General features: G+C 35.3%; 1 pseudogene; it reads left to right on the forward strand.

Moving 5' to 3' along the window:
• LOC149218150 (kinesin-like protein KIN-14R pseudogene) overlaps positions 1–15,539 on the forward strand; it is a 33,118-nt pseudogene extending 17,579 nt beyond the window's left edge.
• Positions 15,540–21,966: the final 6,427 nt, after the last annotated feature.

Below are 21,966 nucleotides of genomic sequence, written 5' to 3' on the forward strand. Positions count from 1 at the left end.
TGTGTCCAAGTTAAAACCAACACTCTCCAATAGATCCAAGTTTGAGTTCTCTTAGTTTTCTCTCCATTCTCTCCCTTCTCTTTCTCCACATTCCTCTCCAAAATAAAATCCCCCAATGCCAAAACAAAGAGCAAGGATTTCCCCTTCTCCTCTCATCCTCCCCTTTTATGTCTCTTCCTCCCATCCACCTCAACTACCTATCATGAATTTCATGACTACCCTCTCATCCTTTTATTTTAATATCCTCTAATTTCCTTAACATATCTTATCCAAAAGTAGATTTGAGAAAACACATTGGGAATAAAAATATGGATATTTAATTTAGAAATAAATAGAAGAAACCCATATCTTATCCAAAAGTAGATTTGAGAAAACACATTGGGAATAAAAATATGGATATTTAATCTTAGAAATAAATTGGAAAAGACCATATCCTATCAAAAAGTAGATTTGAGAAGACACCTTGGGAATAGAAATATTGATATTTAATTCTGAAATAAATTGGAGAAGACCATATATTATCCAAAAGTATATTTGAGAAGACACCTTGGGAATAGAATAATAAAAAATAATAAAAGTCATAGTAGTAAAATAAAATTACAAATTCACAAGTGTAGGTTTATACCAATATTACTTACTAATTGTAAGTCAATATCTGCAGGTTAATTAAGCACTAATCAAAATTCGTTTGATAGGATCAAGTAGGGAATTACATACACCCCTATTTCAGAAAAATTCATCTTGAATTTGGAGTGAAAATGACACAAGGAGTTTGAAAGAAGTTTGACAATAAGACATAAAAAAATAGAGAAAGATATAGTACTCAAATTAAGTAAGTGAAGAAATGATACCACTTCCCATCAATAGTCTCCAACTATCCTATAACCTCCTATCCTTCCTAACCTACTTCCTCTCTCATTCTATCCATCCTTTGCTCCAATATACTATGGAATCGACTATTCGGGTCTAACCACTGATAAAACCAATATGGCAAAAGCGTCGACTATATCAACCTAACTTTCCGAGCATGCAACTGGACATTGTCATCATATGTTTAGGGGAGCGTGTCCATCATTTCCCTCCCATGATTCAAGGCTTGGAGGTTACACGGTGGGAAATTCCTCCACCCCTCCTTAAAACTAGGGTTAACACCCTAATATGGACCACACAATGACACTAGTTGGATACTTGTCATCAAATAATCTAGTTGGGTAGTCATGTCGCCTATCATTTACACTTTATCCATGTCATAATAGTGCATATCAAGTAGGTATGAAATATAAAGAACAATGTACATCATACCATTCCTCATTGGTTGTCTCAACATTCCTCCATCAAAAGCGTAGATTTTGGTTATCATATAGTTCTTTCCAATCTGCAAGTTAGTTCTCATTCATGCATATACATAACAACACAATATATATAGATAAGTGATCTTAATCATGATTTTATTAAATCTAGTATCCATGTGGAAATATTACATTAGATAAACCATACTTTCGATAAGTCATTCATTAGATAAATCATATCTCCTTGAGCCATACATCAAACAACATTAACTCTGATAATTCATACACTAGATAATTCATAACCAGGTAAGTCATACATCAGGTAAATCATATATGAATTAAGTCATACATTAAATATTTTATCAACAATGCGTAATCCATCTAATTAATTATACAAGTTGTTTCATTTGTCCAACTAAAATGCATCAATATTACATAACATTCATAAATAAAATAACATGGAACTACAAATAGAGCCTTAGCATAAGTAGTTGTCTAAGTCAAAATGGGCATCACATATGCTCAAAATGTGAGGGGTAGTCACAAAGTATAGTCTTTGCATCCTCCCAGGTGGCAGTTCCTGGGCTATACTTGTCCCACCGGACCTTAACCTGGTCCACCATGTGACATCTGAGTTGTCGAACCCTACAGTCCAATATGCATAATGGTTCCATCATTATGGTTCCCATGTCTAAAACCTGCAATTCCCTCTAATCCAGTTTGTGAGATTCATCAGAAAAATAATGCCATAAAATAGATACATGAAAAACATCATGAGTTTTATGAAAATGGGGTGGCAGTACAAGGCGATGGGCAACTGATCCAATCTTCTCCTTGATTCTAAAAGGTCCTATAAACATAGGTGACAACTTTGTCCCTTTTCCAAACCAAATGGTTTTTTTTTTCGAGTTGGATATGAATAAAAACTTAGTCTCCTACTTCATATCTATGATCAATCCTATGCGCATCAACATAACTCTTCTGTCTATCTTGTGCTTCCTTTAACCTTTGTTGAATTTGTCTTACCTACTCCATTTCTTGCACCAATTCCGGCCCAACTATTACTTGGTCCTCCAACTTTTCCCAACTCAATGGTGTCTCGCATGGCCTCCCATATAGAGATTGATAAGGAGCCATCCCAATGGAACTGTGGTAACTGTTATTATAGGAAAACTCTACCAATGGTAAGTATCTTTCCCAATGAGTCTGATTATCCATGACGTACATTCTAAGCATGTCTTCCATTACTTTATTTATTCTTTCAGTCTACCCGTTTGTTTCTGGATGATATGGAGTGCTTAGGTTCAACTGAGTCCCCAATGTTGACTAAAAACTTGTCCAAAACCTATATGTAAAGCAAGAGTCTCTATCAGAAATGATCTTTGTGGGTAACCCATGTAGTCGAATAACTTCACTTATAAAAACTCATTCCATATTAGTAACATCGTAAGTGTCTCTCACTGGGATGAAATGGGCACTTTTGGTTAATTTATCAACTACAATCAATATAGCATTGTGCATCTATGAAGTGAGTGAAAACCAACTGTAACAAAATCCATAAAAATGACCTCCCATTTAGACACAGGAATGTCATGTGGTTGTAGGAGTCCTGTTAAATGGAGATGATCAACCTTCACTTGTTGACATTCATGTCCGCATACATCTTCTTCACTCCAGGATGTGCACAATAGAGTTCTCTATGTGACTCTTTGAGGATGGTTCTTCTTATACCCCCTTCCTTAGGTATGTACATTCTCCCTTGAAATCTAAATAGTCCATTTGGTTCAAGGACATATCCCTCAAACTTTGGTTCTATCTTCTTCCCACTCTAGAGTGCTGATATAACCTTTAGATACCAACTATCTTCAAAGAGTTTCTCAAACACATGTTCCCCCAAATTAACCATCAAGGGTTCTAGGGAGAAGGTTTGTGGCCTCCTTCTTAGTGCATTGGCCACCATATTATCCTTTCCCTTAATGTATGATATCTCAAAATCATACTCACTCATGAATTCGCTCCACCACCTCTTTCTAGCATTCAAATCGCTTTGAGTGAAGAGGTGCTTCAGGTTTTGATGATATGTTCTTAAATCAAAGCTTCTCCCAACGAGGTAGTGTCTCCACAGTTTCATAGGTAGCATACAACTCTTCATGTTTCTTCAATTTTCTAGATGAGTAAGTTATTACTCTGCCTTATTGCATCAATACTACTCCCAATCCTTGCTTCAAAGCATTGATGCAGATAGTGAAGTCTTTTTCCATGTCCAGTACTTGAAGGATCGATTCACTAGTTAGTAACCTCTTTAGTTCAGTGAATGAAATGTCACATTTATATGTCCATTCATAGATGATCCCTTTTCGTTGTAATGTAGTGATGGGTTTTTCAATCTTTGAAAACCCTTCCATAAATATGTGATAATTACTAGGTAGCCCAATAAAACTTATACGCATCTCATGAGCCTTTTTCAATACTGGCTAATCTAGTATGGCCTTTACCTTTTTCAGGTCAACTGAAATCCCTTCTCCTGAAATGATGTGCCTAGGATAATGAATTTTCTTTTGAAAGAAAGAACATTTTGACAATTTTCCATACAATTGATTTTCCCTTAAGGGGGTCAATAAAAACCTTAGGTGCTCTTCATTCTCCTTTTCATTCTTGGAATACACAAGAATATCATCCAGAAAGACTTGCACAAATTGGTCCAAATACTTCATGAACATCTCATTCATGAGGCTCATGAATATTGTTGGTGCATTGATCAAACCAAATGGAACAACTTCAAAATTGTAGTGCCCAAACTGAGTTTGATATGCAGTTTTTGAGATGTCGCATTCCTTAGTCCTCAATTGGTGGTATCCAGATCATAGATCGATCTTTAAGAAAAATTTTGCTCCCTTAATTTGATCAAATAGGTCATATATTCTAGGTATCAGGTACCTATTCTTTATTGCGGCTGTATTCAAGTCCTTTGTTATGAAACCAGCTCAAGAAAAGATAGAAAAAATAGATCAACGCCTTAGAATTCAGCCTCTTCGAGGGGGCAACCTCCTTTACATTACATAAATGAACAATTCTTGGATGATACAAATGAAAAGACTTCCTTTCTATATATAGGAGTCTAAGGGGTCATAACATAATCAGAGCCGACATAACAATAATAATGTAAGGGCACAATAAAAACAATAGTGGGCTTCTATGGGGCACAATAGTAACAATATGGGCACTACATGGGTACATCAATATAATAAGTGGGTTGTACTAATAACAATAAGGGGTTACACTAGTAGTATAGGGGCCTAACATGCCTCTCTCCTTCAAAAAGCGTTGTCCTCAACGCTTGAGTAGTTCTTGATGCTTCTGTATAAAATTCTTGTCCTCCCATGTGGAATCTTCAGCGGATAAGTTCTTCCACTTGACGAGATACTCTGAAATTGATCGATTTCGTAGCTGTCGGGTTCTTGTTTCTGTGACTGCTCCAGGTTCCAATATGATTTTTCCTTCCTCTTCAATTTCTAGCAATATTGTTTGAATTGGGATCTTTTGCAACTTTTGAATAAGTGGCCATACTTCTTCGTCCTTCTTCCATTCATCCCTTGCTTCGTTTATCCAATCTGGTTGGATAATAGAAATAGCACAAAACAATGCTTCCACATCCTCATCCTTGAAGAGTCTTCCCATTTGGTAAGGTCGCCATTTTTTAAGTGCATGTAGTATTGCCAACATTTCCTTCTCATAAATAGCTTGCTTGAGATGTAGCTGTAAAAATATCCAATCACCTACATCAAAACATTTTTCACTACGATGTTGATCTACCTGTTGTTTCGGTTGATTTTGCACCGAAGTGGCGTTATCCTTTAAAATTTGGAGAACTTGTTGTTGATGCTCGATGTGATCTTTCACTGCTTGAACCATTTTCTTCTTGATATGTCCTTCTATCTCTAGAGTTTGAGGAGTGGTAATTTCTTCCAATCCTTTACAAGATATGGTCGGATTCATTTCTTGATGCTCGATGTGATCTTTCACTTTTTGAACATTTTTCTTCTTGAAAGGTCCTTCTATCTTAATAGTTTGAGGAGTGGTAATTTCGACCAATGAATTACAAGATATGGTTGGATTCATTTCTTCTTTCTCGATGTGATCTTTCACTTCTTGCACCTTTTTCTTCTTGATATGTCCTTTTATCTTGAGAGTTTGAGGAGTGGTAATTCTTTCCAATGCTTTACAAGATATGGTCTGATTCATTTCTTCTTTCTCTGGGGTGGGGTCCCGACGTATATCTTCTTCTTTTGATGTTTCTTGATCCTTTTCTTCCTCCTCTTCATATTCTATGTAAAATAATTTCTTCTCAACACACTTATGACCTTTAGTGCATTTGCTATCACAATTGTAACAAAGCCATTTTTCTCTTTTTTCTTTCAATTGTTGTGGTGTAACCCTTGTAGGTTGTGGAAGGCTAGGAGAAAAAGCACTTCCATCATTATAGTTGTGAGGGGTATGCTTCCTGGTTTCCATAATTTTTCTTTCCACTATGTCACAAAGCCCTTTTACTCTTTCCAATTGTTGTGGTGTCGCTCTAAAGAAGGTGTTGCTCTTTGTATCCTCATAATGTGCTATCATTTCCTCCGTGAAAATTGACCATGTAACAAGTTGTTTACGAGAACAAAGCCCTTCATACCATAAAAATTTATCCGGTTCTAAATATGAAGATGCAATACATACCTTTCGTAATAGTGGTACACCATGTAGATCAAAATATTGCTCCATCTGAAGTATCCAATTTACCGGATCCTTGCCATCAAACTTCCTCATCTTGCTTTTTCTTGATTTTAGGAGCTCGATCTTGAAACGACTGTAACTCTATACTTTCGGATCTTTAAGTTCTAAAATTGCAATCTATAGTAGCCCTCTGTGTCCTCTTTCCAATGCCAGTAGTCTGATCCAAATTGGATTCTCCAAGAAAGAGTTATGCACAATCTCCCAATATGACCTGATTATAGACCTTTCCAGAAGAGTGGACTTGTATGAAGTACCAAGTGTCACTATTTCGACCTTTCGCTTTGAAAAATATTTACAAGAAACTACAGTCCGTCCTCTTTTTTTACCTTCTTACGAAATTTCAATCCGATGCTCAGAGAGAAAGTTATGATGATTTTCCCCAGGTCACCTGTTTGGAATGTAATTCAGGAGTTTGAAAAAAGACCAACTTCCTCAGATCATATCTCCGCAAATATAGTGCGAAAAGCTCTAAAATTTGGACCCAAGATGCAGTGCGATTTATTATCAAATGGGTTTTTTTTAGCTTCTGAAACGTCGCAGAAAAAAAAGTTATAGCGAAAATTCCACGATGACCTGTTTGGAGCAGCGAATGTTGTAGCTCTGATACCACTTGTTGTAGATCTAACCCAGAAATATTATAGATCTAATATGAAAATATAAGACAATGCAAATAAACCCAGAAATAATATGAAATGATTCTTTATTGATCAAACCCTTAAGGTAGGGCAACACCATACATTCACTCCTTAAGGAAGGAGAACACTCCACAAGCCATATGCCTGTTCATACAATAATCCTTCACTATTCCTTGACATGGAGTCTCTAGCCTCTATATAGGCCTCATACATACAATACCATGGGTCATTACCATGGTTCCCTCATACCATCAACTAATACCATGGGCCCATTACATTATTATTAACTATTTGTGGTCCCTTACATGATATGGGTTAACCACCTTATTTATTACTATGGCCCATCCCATTATTACATTACTACCTTGGGTACCTCCCTTGGTACCCCATATTATCCCCCCTAGGTATATAAAACTCCACCCCCCTTAGCATGTTTCGTCCCCGAAACATGGGAAGAACACAAATAATAAGATCTACTCAAAAGAGTAGTCCACTGGTACCATGCACGTGCATCTAGCCATCCAAGAGAAAGGTGAACCCTCGATCTCGCTGGTGCCTCGCTCGCTTGAGATGGAAATTAACCATGGTAGCTCTTCTGTGTTGATGTGTAGTAGGCGGATCTTCGCTCCTCGCTATTCGTCATACGGGGGTTGTTGTCCTTGTGGCTAATTGGTTGCCATCTTGTTGGTTGTTTTCTTGCGGGGTGATGTGGGTGATGATATGTTGAAGTTTTAACCCACGGTGTCTTTTTCTTTAATTCACCCTGTTGTGGTGCCTGTTGTGGTGTCTGCTTTTCCAATATGACTTCAACCACTGAGCCCTCCTCTGATGTATCAGCACCTGTAACATTTTCTGCTTCAGCTTCTGTTTGTGTTTGATTGTTTATCATCACTGGCTCATCATCTAATATGTCAGACCCTGGAACATCTTCTCCTTCAGCGTCCTTGGACTCTACCTAGTTATTAATGGAAATATCCTGTAATGTAATTTTCTTCTTTTTATGCCAGAGCTTCAGGAATTTCTTCTGCACATTAATATTGATAGTACTCGCAGATTCCATCCAAAGATATTCCAAAAAAACATCCATATTATCCATCTCTGAAGTATAAAAATCACCATGCAACACATATTTATCCATAGAAAGCTTCAAATCCTTATAAATTTGAACATCCTCATCATCAACCTGTGTATTTTCAATTTGTTTTGCTGGAACTTGTAATTTGTTTGCCAAATTAACATTGATGAAATTATGCTTGCAACTAGGATTTATAGAAACAATGATTTTCTCCTTCTGAATCAATCCATGAACGTGCAATAAGGAGACACCCGTAGCAATTAACCCCTTATGTGTCTCATTCTCCTTTTTTCTAGCCCGAGACCATTTGTCCAAAAAGACGTTTTCAAATTCTGCATCTGAAAGTTTGAGCAACTGCTTTAAGTCAAGTGATAAATTCCACTTTTGAGCCTCATCTCTCATATTAAGCATCATTGGAATCTTCCAATATGTCCCATGTGTGGACTTGTATCTTTGTATGAATTCTTCAATAGTAGGACCATCATCTTTTCCTGTAAAATATAGAATCGTCATGAAGAGGGTTTGAGAAAAATTCACTTACTTGGCGAAAATTTGAAATTGTCACAGTTTCGTCAATATTGCTCAGAATCTCTATTATGACCTGTTTTCAGAAATGGAACAATCATTTTGCATCTACCAATGTGATAGAAATCTTGATCCTGGCACTTGAAATTTCAGATCTGCGCTGCAACTCTCCCGTCGTCACCAAAATTTTTGCAAAAATAGCTGATTTTAAATCAGCGATATCTCTCTCATCCGGACTCCGATTTGACCGATTTATTTTTTGAAATCAGGTATTTTTTCACATAGAATCCAGATCTGAAATTATATTTTTCAGATCTTGTACCAGGACATCTAGATCTGCGCCACAAAATCGCTGCCCTGAAAATTGTCTGCAACCCGACTGATTTTTAGATCAGCGATATTTCCTTCATCCGAACTCCGATTCAACCGATTTTTTTTTGAAATCAGCTATTTTCCACAAAAAATATAGATTTTGCAATTAGATTTTGCAAATCTTGCACCAAAACATACATATCTGATCTGCAAACTCGCCGGCCAAAAATCCCTACAAAAAATATAAAAATTCTCCACTTTTGTGCCCAAGAAAGTGCTCTGATACCACTTGTTGTAGCTCTGATACCACTTGTTGTAGATCTAACCCATAAATATTATAGATCTAATATGAAAATATAAGACAATGCAAATAAACCCAGAAATAATATGAAATGATTCTTTATTGATCAAACTCTTAAGGTATGGCAGCACCATACATTCACTCCTTAAGGAAGGAGAACACTCCACAAGCCATATGCCTGTTCATACAATAATCCTTCACTATTCCTTGACATGGAGTCTCTAGCCCCTATATAGGCCTCATATATACAATACCATGGGTCATTACCATGGTTCCCTCATACCATCAACTAATACCATGGGCCCATTACATTATTATTAACTACTTGTGGTCCCTTACATGATATGGGTTAACCACCTTATTTATTACTATGGTCCATCCCATTATTACATTACTACCTTGGGTACCTCCCTTGGTACCCCATATTATCCCCCCTAGGTATATAACACTTAATAAATATAGTGAAGGATTATTGTATGAATAGGCATATGGCTTGTGGAGTGTTCTCCTTCCTTAAGGAGTGAATGTATGGTGTTACCCTACCTTAAGGGTTTGATATTAATAAAGAAGAATTCCTATCTATTTCTATCTTGTTATTTCTTGGGTTAATTCTATTATCATAGTATTTTTGGGTTAGATCTATAACAAGTGGTATCAGAGCAATAACAAGTGGTATCAGAGCTACAACAACGAAACCCTAGAATCCAAATCTCTGATACCAAATGTTATGAAACTAGCTCAAGAAAAGATAGAAAAAATAGATCAACGCCTTAGAATTCAGCCTCTTCGAGGGGGCAACCTCCTTTACATTACATAAATGAACAATTATTGGATGATACAAATGAAAAGACCTCCTTTCTATATATAGGAGTCTAAGGGGTCATAACATAATCAGAGCCAACATAACAATAATAATGTAAGGGCACAATAAAAACAATCATGGGCTTCTATGGGGCACAATAGTAACAATATGGGCACTACATGGGTACATCAATATAATAAGTGGGTTGTACTAATAACAATAAGGGGTTACATTAGTAGTGTAGGGGCTTAACATCCTTATAATATATGCATAGCCTTAAGGAACCATCCTTCTTCTTGACGAAAATCACTATTGCACCCCAGGTGAAATACCAGGTCTAAGAAATCCGAAGTCTAAAATATCTTTTAACTACATCTGCAACTAACAAAGTTATGGAGCTGTCATCTTGTAGGGTGTATTGGAGATTTGTTCTGCACTAGGTTTTAAGTCGATTGTGAAATTGATCTCCCTCACAGGCAGTAATCCAGGAAATTCCTTAGGGAAAACATCCTCGAATTCTGACAAAACTGGGTGTTGATCTAGGGAGGGTCCTTTCTGGTCACTTACAACCTTAGCCACATATATTTTACAACCTTGTCGGAGACAACATTTTACCTTCATCATGGAGATGAATCATAGGGACACTCTTCTCTTGATACCACAAATCTCAATTGACCTACCTTCATCATCTAAACAAATCACCTTCTTTTTGAAACAGTCTACCAAAGCTCGATGAGCTTCTAGCCAGTCCATTCCGATGATTACATCGTACGTCCCCAATGTTGTGATGTATGCCTTCAACTTAGTTATACACACCCCGAGGTTCACCTGACATTGGTCAAAACTAGGTCCTACTACTTTTTTTATCCCATAATCCATTTCAACTCGTTTAAAGTCATTATGCTCGTATCCTGTCAGCCCACATTTTTCTAATGCAACTGGTGAAATGAAACTATATGTAGCACCACAATTAAACAAAATTTTAACTTTTACATTGTTTATCATACCCAAGGTTTCTACCACGGTAGATTGGTGTTCAACTTGTTAGTTATCAACTACTGCATAGATTCGATGGTGGTTGATTTCCCCCCCACATTGGTTCTTTTCCTTCTCTACGATTATTACCAGTTTGTAACTCAGGAAAGTTGCGTCGGTGATGACGTCCCCCACATCCCCAACAAGTGATGCGAGGTAGACTCCGAACATAATGTTGTGGAGTTCTTTGGAAATAGCTCATTCCCGTAAGACCCCTACCCCTTCTTATGGCTCCTTGTGTTTGGCCATGATTTTCATGAGTCCTTGAAGCTGTTAGTGAAGCTACACTGGAAGCCATTAAAATCCCCACTGTCGGTGCTATGGGTACAACCTTGCTTCCATATGGAAGTGGCCTCAAACTTCCTCCCCTGGAGAAGGTGCGAGGGGACTTCCCCATAAACCTTGGTTGTTGTGGAAAAATGGTTTTGTTTCCACCCTTTAAGTCTAAGTAATATTCAACATAACGAGCATGCTCAACAACTTCTGCAACTGAGGATGGTTTCCACAAACACACCATTTCCCTAATCTTAGGGTTCAATCCATAAATGAAACGATCTGTTTGGCGCTGATCAATATCCATGTAGGAGAGATACTTGACCAATTCCATGAATCTAATCTAATATTACTCTTCCATATAGTTTCCCTATACTAGAGCATGGAAGGCTCCTACCTGTTGTTCTTCATAATATGGTAGTAGGTACTTTTTATTGAATCTCTCCGCAAATAAATTCTAGGTAACTATGTCTGGAGTGAGGTGTAGTTGATGCTCTAAGTTACCCCACCAATTCAGAGGACTATCTCTGAGTTGGAATATTCTTGTTTTAGCTTTTGAATTGGAAGCATAATCTCTTAGTATGAAGCACCTTCTCACCTTCTAACCAGGCTTTTGCTCGTTCGTTGACACGATCTCCAAAAAATTCTGGGAGCTTAATCTTTTGGAGTTCCCTAGTAATGTCCTCGATTGGAGGTCCTCTATTAGAGTCTCTTGACCCCTCAAAATTTCCCAACCCTAATGGAGGGTGCTCCACTTCCACTTCAGTTGTTTGGTGCCCTCTTAAAGTCTCATTAATTGCTTGGAGGGAACGCAAGATAAGATCCAACTTCGGTGATGGCAATGGGTTTTTTTTAGGAGGTCCTTATGATGATCCTCCTTGACCTTGATTTCCTCGCATCTTCACCATTTTGAATTGTTCAAATATCTGTTCCATACGAGACTTATTAATGCAACTTAGGACTTGTCCACTCTTAGTCGACTCACACACACATATATAAAATGATAGGCATAATTTTTTCTTTTACTATGCTTGTAAATGAGCATTATTAATATTGGGTAGATCCCCAAGGATCTACTAAGTCTTCTCATGTGTGAGCTCTACATAACCTACAAATTTTCTCTTGATACTAGCTAGGTTACTAGTGCAATGTGTGTGTCATTAGAAGGAAGGCATGACTAGTTGCTCCTTCCCAACCTTTATACTATATTTTAAAATCATTTATGTCCATTTTATGAATCTTAGGATTTCCTGGGGAACATATAAACAATTGGTCCTTGAAGCAAGGTTTAGAAAATAACCATGAATGTATGTTGTATTTTTTTTATCCATCAATTGACATCATAGATCAACACCAAGTGGTTATTTCAAATTACACTACTATAACTCCTTCACCATTTCAAATCCCAATCATTCCTAAATGATGATAATATAAAAGAATATATCACATTCTAACTAAATTTCTCTAGATGATATATGAGTAGAAACAATTTTATGTTTATTGCAATATTGGTTTCACAAATGATCTTCTCATAAATTTATGTCATAGTTGAATATGGATCACAAAATAATATGTCTATTATCTCTTATCACATTTATTTATTTTTTATAACATTTATATTTTTATGTTAAAACCTTTGAATCATGACTTCTTCCTTAATATACACATTCTAAAAGTAAATTCAACTAAGGTTAAAATATTATGTGTAATTCAAACCTAAATGAATATGCTTTGACTTTAATATTTTATTCTCTCAAGCTATATATATATATATATATATATATATATATATATATATATATATATATAATTTAAATCTCTAAATGTATATGTATTTTTCAATTAAATTTATCTAATTCATTGTATATATATAAAAAATAAGTTGATTACCAAGGTTCAGAGTTGTTGGTGTTGGAACAACAAATTTTTATGCTGTGTTGTGCAGTGGACTGACGGATTTACCATTAAAAAAATGGAGCTCATCACCCCTCCCACATGAGAAGAAGTGAATGAAATAATTAAGAAAACATTATGCAAAGAAAGAAGAAGAAGAGGAGGAGGTATTGCAAAAACCCATCATCAAAATTCATGAGCCCTCTTGGGTTATGGATCTCCTGCAGCAGCCCTCTACAGATATCTCCAGTTCTTCAGATGGAAACCCAATTATTGAGGCATACGAAAGTGACCAGGTGTCAATCATAGATCAGAAATATGTATTAGAGCAACACAAAGAAGGGTTCAAGAGCTCACCAGAAATTGTGCGCAGGCAAAAAAAAAAAGCCATGAGGCCTGGATGTGCCTGTGAGACTCCACTCGCCAACTAGAAGAGCTCAGAAATAACCACCATTTCAAATCCTTACAAGTCAATTCTCTAGAGGGCTAAGTGACTAATTTCACAGAGCTTCAAGAAAGACACGAGAAGGATAAGAAGTTGTGGGTATCCTCAATGTAATACTTGAATGCTAAAATCCAGGCCTTAAGGGATGATTATCATAAGCTTTCAGAAGATGCATGTTCCAATTCCTTTCCCAATATTAGTGGCATAACCTTAACCATGCAGTCACTGAGTCTAAAATATGAGGATCTCAAGAAGAATTACATTGAAGAGAGCATAAAACGAATTTACAATGAATTGTTGGAGCTGAAAGGAAACATCAGGGTTTTCTTTAGGTGTCGACCATTAAGTGCAGAATAAATTGTAGTAGGAGCTTATTCTATTGTGGAATTTGATAAATATAAAGATAATGAACTTGTTATAAATATTAATAGTGCTTCAAAAAAGAACTTCAAATTTGATCGTGTTTTCACTCCAAAATATAATCAGGAGGACATCTTTCTGGATACTGCTCTAGTCATTGTCTCTGTTTCAAATGGGTACAATGTTTGCATCTTTTCATATGGGAAAACTGGAATTGGAAAAACGTTTATAATGGAGGGTACCCAAGAAAATAGGGGAGTTGACATTCATACATTGGAGGAAATTTTTTGAGTGGCTGAGGAAAGAAATGGAAAATACAATTATAATATCTCAGTGAGCGTATTGGAAGTTTACAATGATAAAATTCGAGATCTTCTTGCATCCCCAACACAACAAGGAAAACATGCAAATAAGTTAGATGTAAAGCAGGTAGTTGAAGGGGTTCAACACGTGCCAGGACTTGTGGAAGCAAAAGTGCAAAACATGAATGAGGTTTGGGAAGTGTTGCAGACTGGAAATGTTGCTAGAATTGTTAGCTCCATGAATGAAAATTAACTTAGTAGTCATTCACATTGTATACTTAGTGTGCTAGTGATAACAAAGAGCTTAGTCAATGGGCAGTTCATAATGAGTAATTTGTAGTTGGTCGATCTTCATTAGGGGAATTTTGAGGTATAAAATGAGCCTCCTAAGAAAAATGTACAACCAAAAATAAAATTTATAAGAACCAATAGGATTAAAAATGATGATGTCAACCATGGGGGATGATTCACCATTTTTGGAGTAAAAAAGTAAAAAGATTAAAAAGTAATAAAATAATAGAACTATTTTTTCAACTCATATTTTCAATTTATCTCCCTAAGGTTTCACACATATTTCAAGAGGGAGTACTCTTTGGATGCAAAATTTAATTCCTCATCTAAGGAGAACCCATGTTGAATACTTTCGATGGACTCTGCTACACCAAAAATAAGAAATACATGAAAAAACATGATTGCAATAACATTTTTCATGTATTTCTCATTTTCCATGTAGTAGGGTCCGTCAAAAGTATGTAACATGGGTACTCCTTGAATGAGGAATCAAATTTTGCATCCAACAAGTGATTCCGCTCGAAATTTGAGTTAACCCATAGGGAGATAAGTTGAAAATATGAGTTGAAAAAATAGTTTTTTTCTTTTTTCCCTCTAAAATTTGATGATGTAATCTAATATTCTTTTATTATTTCCACTATTATTCTATAATTTGCTTAGGAGGTTGATTTTAGACCTCAAAACTCCCCTAATGGCAGGCAGTGAGAGAACGGAAAAAACTGACGTCCATGGGGAGAGTCTAAAAGAAGCACTATATATCAATAAGTCCCTATATGCTCTCGGTGATGTCATAGCTTCCCTTACAATCAAAACCAGTCATATACCATACAAGAACTCTAAGATTACACATTTGTTGCAAGATTCACCAAGAGGAGATTCAAATACTTTGATATTTGTACAAATTAGTCCGCATGAAAATGAAATGGGAGAAACTATGTGCTCTCTAAACTTTTCCAACAGAGTTCGAGGACTAGAGCTTGGTCCTACTCAGAGAGAGCAAGATAGTGGTGAATTTTTCAAGTATAAATAGATGACTGAGAGGATCAGATAGGATGGAAAAGAGTTAAATAATATGGAAGAGAACTTGCAAAATATGGAGATAAAATTCAAGGGAAGGGAACAAATGTGCAAAAATATTCAGGAGAAGATAAAATAACTTGAAGCTCAATTAGAAAAGTAGAGGAAGGCTCGGGCTATATGTGAGACCAAGATGAGAGACCATTAGCGCCATTCAAAAAATTTGTCTGAGAAGAAGGCTCCATAATTTCGTCAGTCCAATATTTTGAGGAGTGTTAGAGGAAGAACCCCTTTGAGCAAGGATCTTACTAATATGCCAAAATAGGGGTTAAGTTTGGATCGCAATACAAAGCAACAAGATGGTGGATAATTTATGAATATGGACATGATTTAATGCTTTGCAAGTGGAACTCCTTTAAATAAAGAAAATGAAGGCAAATCAACTGTAATTGAATGAAAGAAAGGGTGGTTTTCCATGTGTGCAATACCCCCTAGATCTTATGTACTTTCTTCTGCAAGAAGAATATCAATGATCCCCGCTCCCCCATTAAGGAGCTCCATATTTAAAATTGAAGCAACAATTGATCATTCTGGCCGAAATGACAGAATAGCTCGAAGAACTTCAATGAGTACTTTGTCTCGGAGAACTTCTTCCATTCCAATGCCAAGAAGAACTTCCATGGCTGTCCTACCAATGAGAAGGAATGAGGTGTCAACATCTGAACTCTAGTTACCTTCTCACCAATTTTCCTTATCACCGGCATAGGAGAAACGTGGAAAAAATAACATTCCATAGCACTAATTTGGTGCCCCCCATACCTCGACTCCTGTTAGTATGAGGGGTAATAATTTCACATGGTCTAGATATATTTCATGGCATTATTCACAGTAAGATTCACCTCAACTCTCCTTTGCTCAAAGCATCCAATGCCCTTTAAGAAATTAAGCAGAAGCAAGAAAACCACAACTAATACTGATAATAATCACGGTTGCTTCATCTTTGTCATTGGATCAGAAGCCACAACCAAATAAGGTTAGTCATCTCAATAATTTGAGCAATATGAGAACATGGGGAATTCATTCAACTGCAGGGGCTCGTGCTCAAAAGGTTTTGTGCGGAAACAAGACAAGCTCGAGGTCTATTATGGAAGACAAGGAAAATGAAACAAGGAGTGGGCAACTAGACAGTGGAGATATTTTATCTAACAGATGAAATTAATCCTAGTTATAAGGAAGCTAAATAACTTATACTCTAGAAATATTTGATGATTATTTGATTATGAAAGGTCTTCACCCAACTGATCACAGGGGTGTAAAAGAAGGAAATATGACTTGAAAGGAAACATGCAAATGGTGCCTTTTGTAGGTTCGTTTTTATTGTACTTTAGGATAGTTTCTTGTAATTTATTTCAATGTAACACAATTAATGTGTATTATAGTTATAATGATGCCTGTAAAACACAACTTTATCATGCCTTTCCTCTAATTTTATTGGCATCCAAAGCAATAAAGAGTCGTAACATTTTCAATCCTAAAAAAAAATTAAGTTATATAAACAGGGTCATATAATAATAATAATAAAATATTATTATTAAAAATGTATCACATATATTAGCAAGTCGTTAAAGTAATAAATGGAGAATAGGCAAATCCTCTTTTAACTACAAGTGTTTTTTTGTTTCCAAATAATTTTTATAATAAAGAGGCATACAAGTAATTATGAGGGTTACAAACTCTTCTAGCGGAGATTTGGGTCTAGTGGGCTTTTGGGTCTAAATTTTGAACTTGGCTTTGATACCATATGTGAGGATCCAACCTAGGGCCCTCTAACTAAAACTAAATTTATTTAATTTAATCACAATAAGAAGGAAAATAACATGTTTATAACTTTACATTTACTTGATAAAAACATACAAGTAAAATTTGATCAACAACATATGAAACATGTCAGAATATATATATATATATATATATATATATATATATTACAACAATTTACATAAATAAAACAACAAATGGAAGAATACATGTTCCAGTGGCTTGGTTGGGATGCTCCTGACTCTGTTGGGATATTCCTCCTAGCTACCCGATTGAATTTACCTCCCAGTCTACTGGGAATGATTCCTAGCCCAAGGAACCTCCATAGGTTCCCTAGCCCTCCGAGCCCAAATCCAACCAGTTGTAGTTTGTCCAAGTTAAAACCAACACTCTCCAATAGATCCAAGTTTGAGTTCTCTCATTTTTCTCTCCATTCTCTCCCTTCTCTTTCTCCACATTCCTCCCCAAAATAAAATCCTCCAATGCCAAAACAAAGACCAAGGATCTCCCCTTCTCCTCTCATCCTCCTTCCCTTTTATGTTTCTTCCTCCCATCCACCTCAACCACCTATCATCAATGTCATGACTACCCCATCATCCTTTTTTTTTTTTTTGTAAGCTGGGGCGGGACTCTCTGATTTACATGTCCATTATGTACCCCTCTACGGGGGAGGGGTAGCCCAAGATTTGAACCCAAGACTTCCGGTTCGGTGAGACTTCATTTCCACGGCCCTTGCCGCTTGAGCTACCCCATGTGGACCCCATCATCCTTTTATTTTAATATCCTTGACTTTCCTTACCATATCTTATCCAATGTAGATTTGAGAAGGCACTTTGGGAAAAGAATATGAATATCTAATTTAGAAATAAATTGAGAAAATCATATCTTATTCAAAAGTAGATTTGAGAAGACACATTGTAAATAGAAATATCGATATTAAATTTTAGAAATAAATTGGAGAATACCATATCTTATCCAAAAGAAGATTTGAGAAGACGCATTGGGAATAGAAATATGCATATTTAGTTTAGAAATAAATTGGAGAAGACCATATCTTATCCAAAAGTAGATTTGAGAAGACACCTTGGGAATAGAATAATAACAAATAATAAAAGTCATATTAGTAAAATAAAATTACAGATTCCCAAGTGTAGGTTTATACCAATATTACTTACTAATTGTAAGTCAATATTTGCGGATTAATTAAGAACTAATCAAAATTAGCCTGAAAGGATCAAGTAGGGCATTCCAAACCACTACATCAAATAGATAAGAGCTTAGTTGGGGCTCTGACCAGGTGGTTTCCCTTACATGTTGATGAGGTCATTTTTATGATCGACATTTTTTTCACTAGAAGGAGGGCCTCAGAACTTATTGTCTTTTGGATTTTTTATTTTTATTTTAAAGTATTTATTTAATCACAATGGCTCCTCCCAAATTTCACATTTGGAGTTGTTTCTATGGATGTGCATATGCCAATACTCCACCAGAAATAGTAAGGCACTCGTCAAAGGTAAATTTTAACTGTAAGAATAATGCTTCTGCATTTGATCATGCCTTACAATTTTTTCAAAAAATTTCAAATTCTACTTTTCATGATATTGATGAAGGTATTTTATGAAAAAAATTTACTCTTACATTCTCGAGAAAAGCAAAAAGATGGTGTGAATCTCTTCCAGTCGCCTCTATTCACAATTGGGATCAATTTATCACAAAGCTCCTTTATGAATTTGACATTTATGATTATGAAAGGGTATGTGATGTACTTGAAGATTTATGAAAGTTTGAAAATGAATCTTTATTTATTTATTTTACTGCTAGATTTCGATTAAATTGTTTAAGATTCAAATTTGAGGATAAACCTTAAGATATTGAATTGATTGAATGCTTTGAATATGTTTGTTATATTCCTTGCATTCCTAGTCCATACAATTTCAATCTTCAATGAATCTTATTTAGCTTCTATTAACGTGATTGAAATTCTGATATGGAGGTGCATGACAATCATGATGAAGTTGCCTTGGTCATATATGATAAATTACTTCATTTGGTGCAAACTTCTTATAGCATTAATGATGATCACGATACTCTCCTACATGTTAATGAATCACAATCACAAAGATCCAAAAATTTTGGTAATCAATTGCAAGAAGATACTAGTAACAAACTTGAAGAACCAACTGCCACAAAATATGAAAATCAACATGAAATAAATTCAGAAAATCAACTAATAAATCAAAAAGCACAAGTAAAAATTGAGGATTACAATAATGTGAAATCAACTACAAAAATTCTTGAATTTTATCATGATGGTGAAATACAAAATTCAAGGCAGTCAAACAACATCCTTGAAGAAAGCATAAACAACCAAGTGAATGGTCAGGAATCTGCAATTTGCAATGGAGAAAATGCACAAGATTATGAAAATAGGGATATTTTCAGGTTCATTGTCTCTAACTCTCATTTTTCCCTTTATCCTGATATTTTCATTGATGGTAATTCATCCCCTCTTTGCATTAATCTTGTTCCATAAAATAGAAATATTGTCATAAAAAATTTGCTTATTAGTTTTTACCAAGATAGTGAGTCATTCAATGATCATTCTTATGACATTGATGAACATGTGCTCAATATTCCTTCTTGTTTTGATGTATCATATGGGAATGAAGATAATTCTAGTGAATGTCAGGAAGTCATTTATGATGATTACCATGACATTGAGGATGTTGATTTATCTTACTCCCCAAAAAATCCTCGTGATCAAAGTCCAATCATATTTTAGAATGAAGAAAACTCCAATTCAGAAATTGTTTCAATAAATTTTCATTTTGAAACATTTAATCACGGTCGTGATTTCAACATTCAAGAATCCATCCAAATTTTTTATTCCTATGATAATCAATTTCTCACTCCTATTCAGAGTCCTAAATCTTTCTCTCTTCCACAAGTTGATGTCGATGACCTTTCTAATTGTACTACCTTGGCTAGTTCTTGTGATAAGGAAATTGTTTCAAATCAATCTCAATTATGTTGTAACATTAATTGTAACAATAGTGTAACTTATGAGTTTATTTCATTATTTTTCCTTTGTCTATTTTTTTTGTTTCCAGATTTGTTTTCTGTTTTCATTTTTCAATTTTTAGATGCCATTCACTGGCATATTGAGTAATTAAGTGTTGAAAATTTGCAATGTGCATTACTAGAATGTAAAGAAGAATCTCAAAATTTAAATTATGATCATCAAGAGTTGTTGATCTTCTAATTCCATTTGATGATCATATCTTTTCAGCTTATTATTCCTTCTAGAGTGAATCTTGAACATGATTCAACACTAGTGAGTGCATTAATCCAATATGACCATCTATCTAACCTAATTGATGATCTTCTTGTAGATTCATCAATCTTCCATTCGAATTTCAATGTGATTTGAAGGTTGTTTGGAAGATTCAGTTCTACTGAAGATCATTAATGACTTGTTTTATGTACATAACACTAATGGTTTTTCAACCTATCTTTCATGTAATCTTTTCCCTTCTCTATCAAATATTCATCCTTATTTTTATGATCCCATAGAGATTTGGTTGGAGGAAAATTTTCAAGAGAAGGTGATTGTAAATAAACTTCTTTCAGTAAATGTGTTAGAAATTTGTGTACATACTACATTCAGATTTATCTTTGTTGGTTTAATTATAATTGTATTTTTGTTACTGATGTGTGATCTATACATACATGCAAGAAATAAAATGAGAGAATGGTTATAGTGGAAGTATGATTTCACCTAATTTCAGTTCTCTTTAGATTAGGATTATGGATAGATTAATTTAGATTTAGATTTATTTCTGTTTGTATTTATTTCATTATTGCAAATTTTTAGTAAACATGTAATGAGCATATGATGTTTCCTTGTTATTTAATCCATTCTCTAACAAAGAGTGTTCAAAAAGTATGATTTCTTAAATTACGCTTACATTGCGCTTGCTTATTCTTCTTGATGAAGCTTCATCACATTGTCAAAATTTGCAAAGAAAATTAGGAATGGTGAAGTTCTAAAGAACCTTTACAATCAAGCGCTTTTGAAAAATTCAAATTTCAATTCACAAGCTATTATGCAACCAGCTCACAAAATAGAAGAAAGAGATAGATCAACGACTTAAAACGTAGCCTTTTCAAGGGGTAAACCTCCTTTACATTACACAAATTAACAATTCTTGGATGATACAAATGACAAGACCTCCTTTCTATATATAGGAGCCTAAGGGGTCCCAGTACAATCAGAGCCTACATAAAAATAATATTTTAGGGGCACAACAATAACAATAGTGGGCTTCTATGGGGACTAATAATAAGAATGTGGGGACTATATGGGCACAATAATACAATAAGGGGGTTGCACTAATAACAATAAGGGGTTACACTAGTAGTATAGGGACCTAACATGCCCCTCTCCTTAAAAAAGTGTTGTCCTCAATGCTTGAGTAGTTCTAGATGCTTCTGTATAAAATTCTCACCCTCCCATGTGGAATCTTCAATGAGTAAGTTCTTCCACTTGATAATATATTTTGAAATTGATCGATTTCGTAGTTGTCGATTTCTTGTTTTTGTGAGTAACTCAAGTTCCAATATGATTTTTCCTTCCTTGTCAAGTTCTGACCATATTTTTTGAATTGGGATCTTCTCACCTATAACCTTCTTTAAGTATGAAACATGGAAAACTAGGTGCACTCGGGAAGATCCAGGAAGTTCCAATTTGTATGCCATAGTACTAATCTTTTGTAACACCTTGTACAGACCATAATACTTTAGTGATAATTTATTAT

This window comes from Pinus tabuliformis, chromosome Q (genome assembly GCF_031772625.1).
Source record: "Pinus tabuliformis cultivar Carrire ecotype Pingquan chromosome Q, CPIR1, whole genome shotgun sequence".
Lineage (NCBI taxonomy): Eukaryota > Viridiplantae > Streptophyta > Pinopsida > Pinales > Pinaceae > Pinus > Pinus tabuliformis.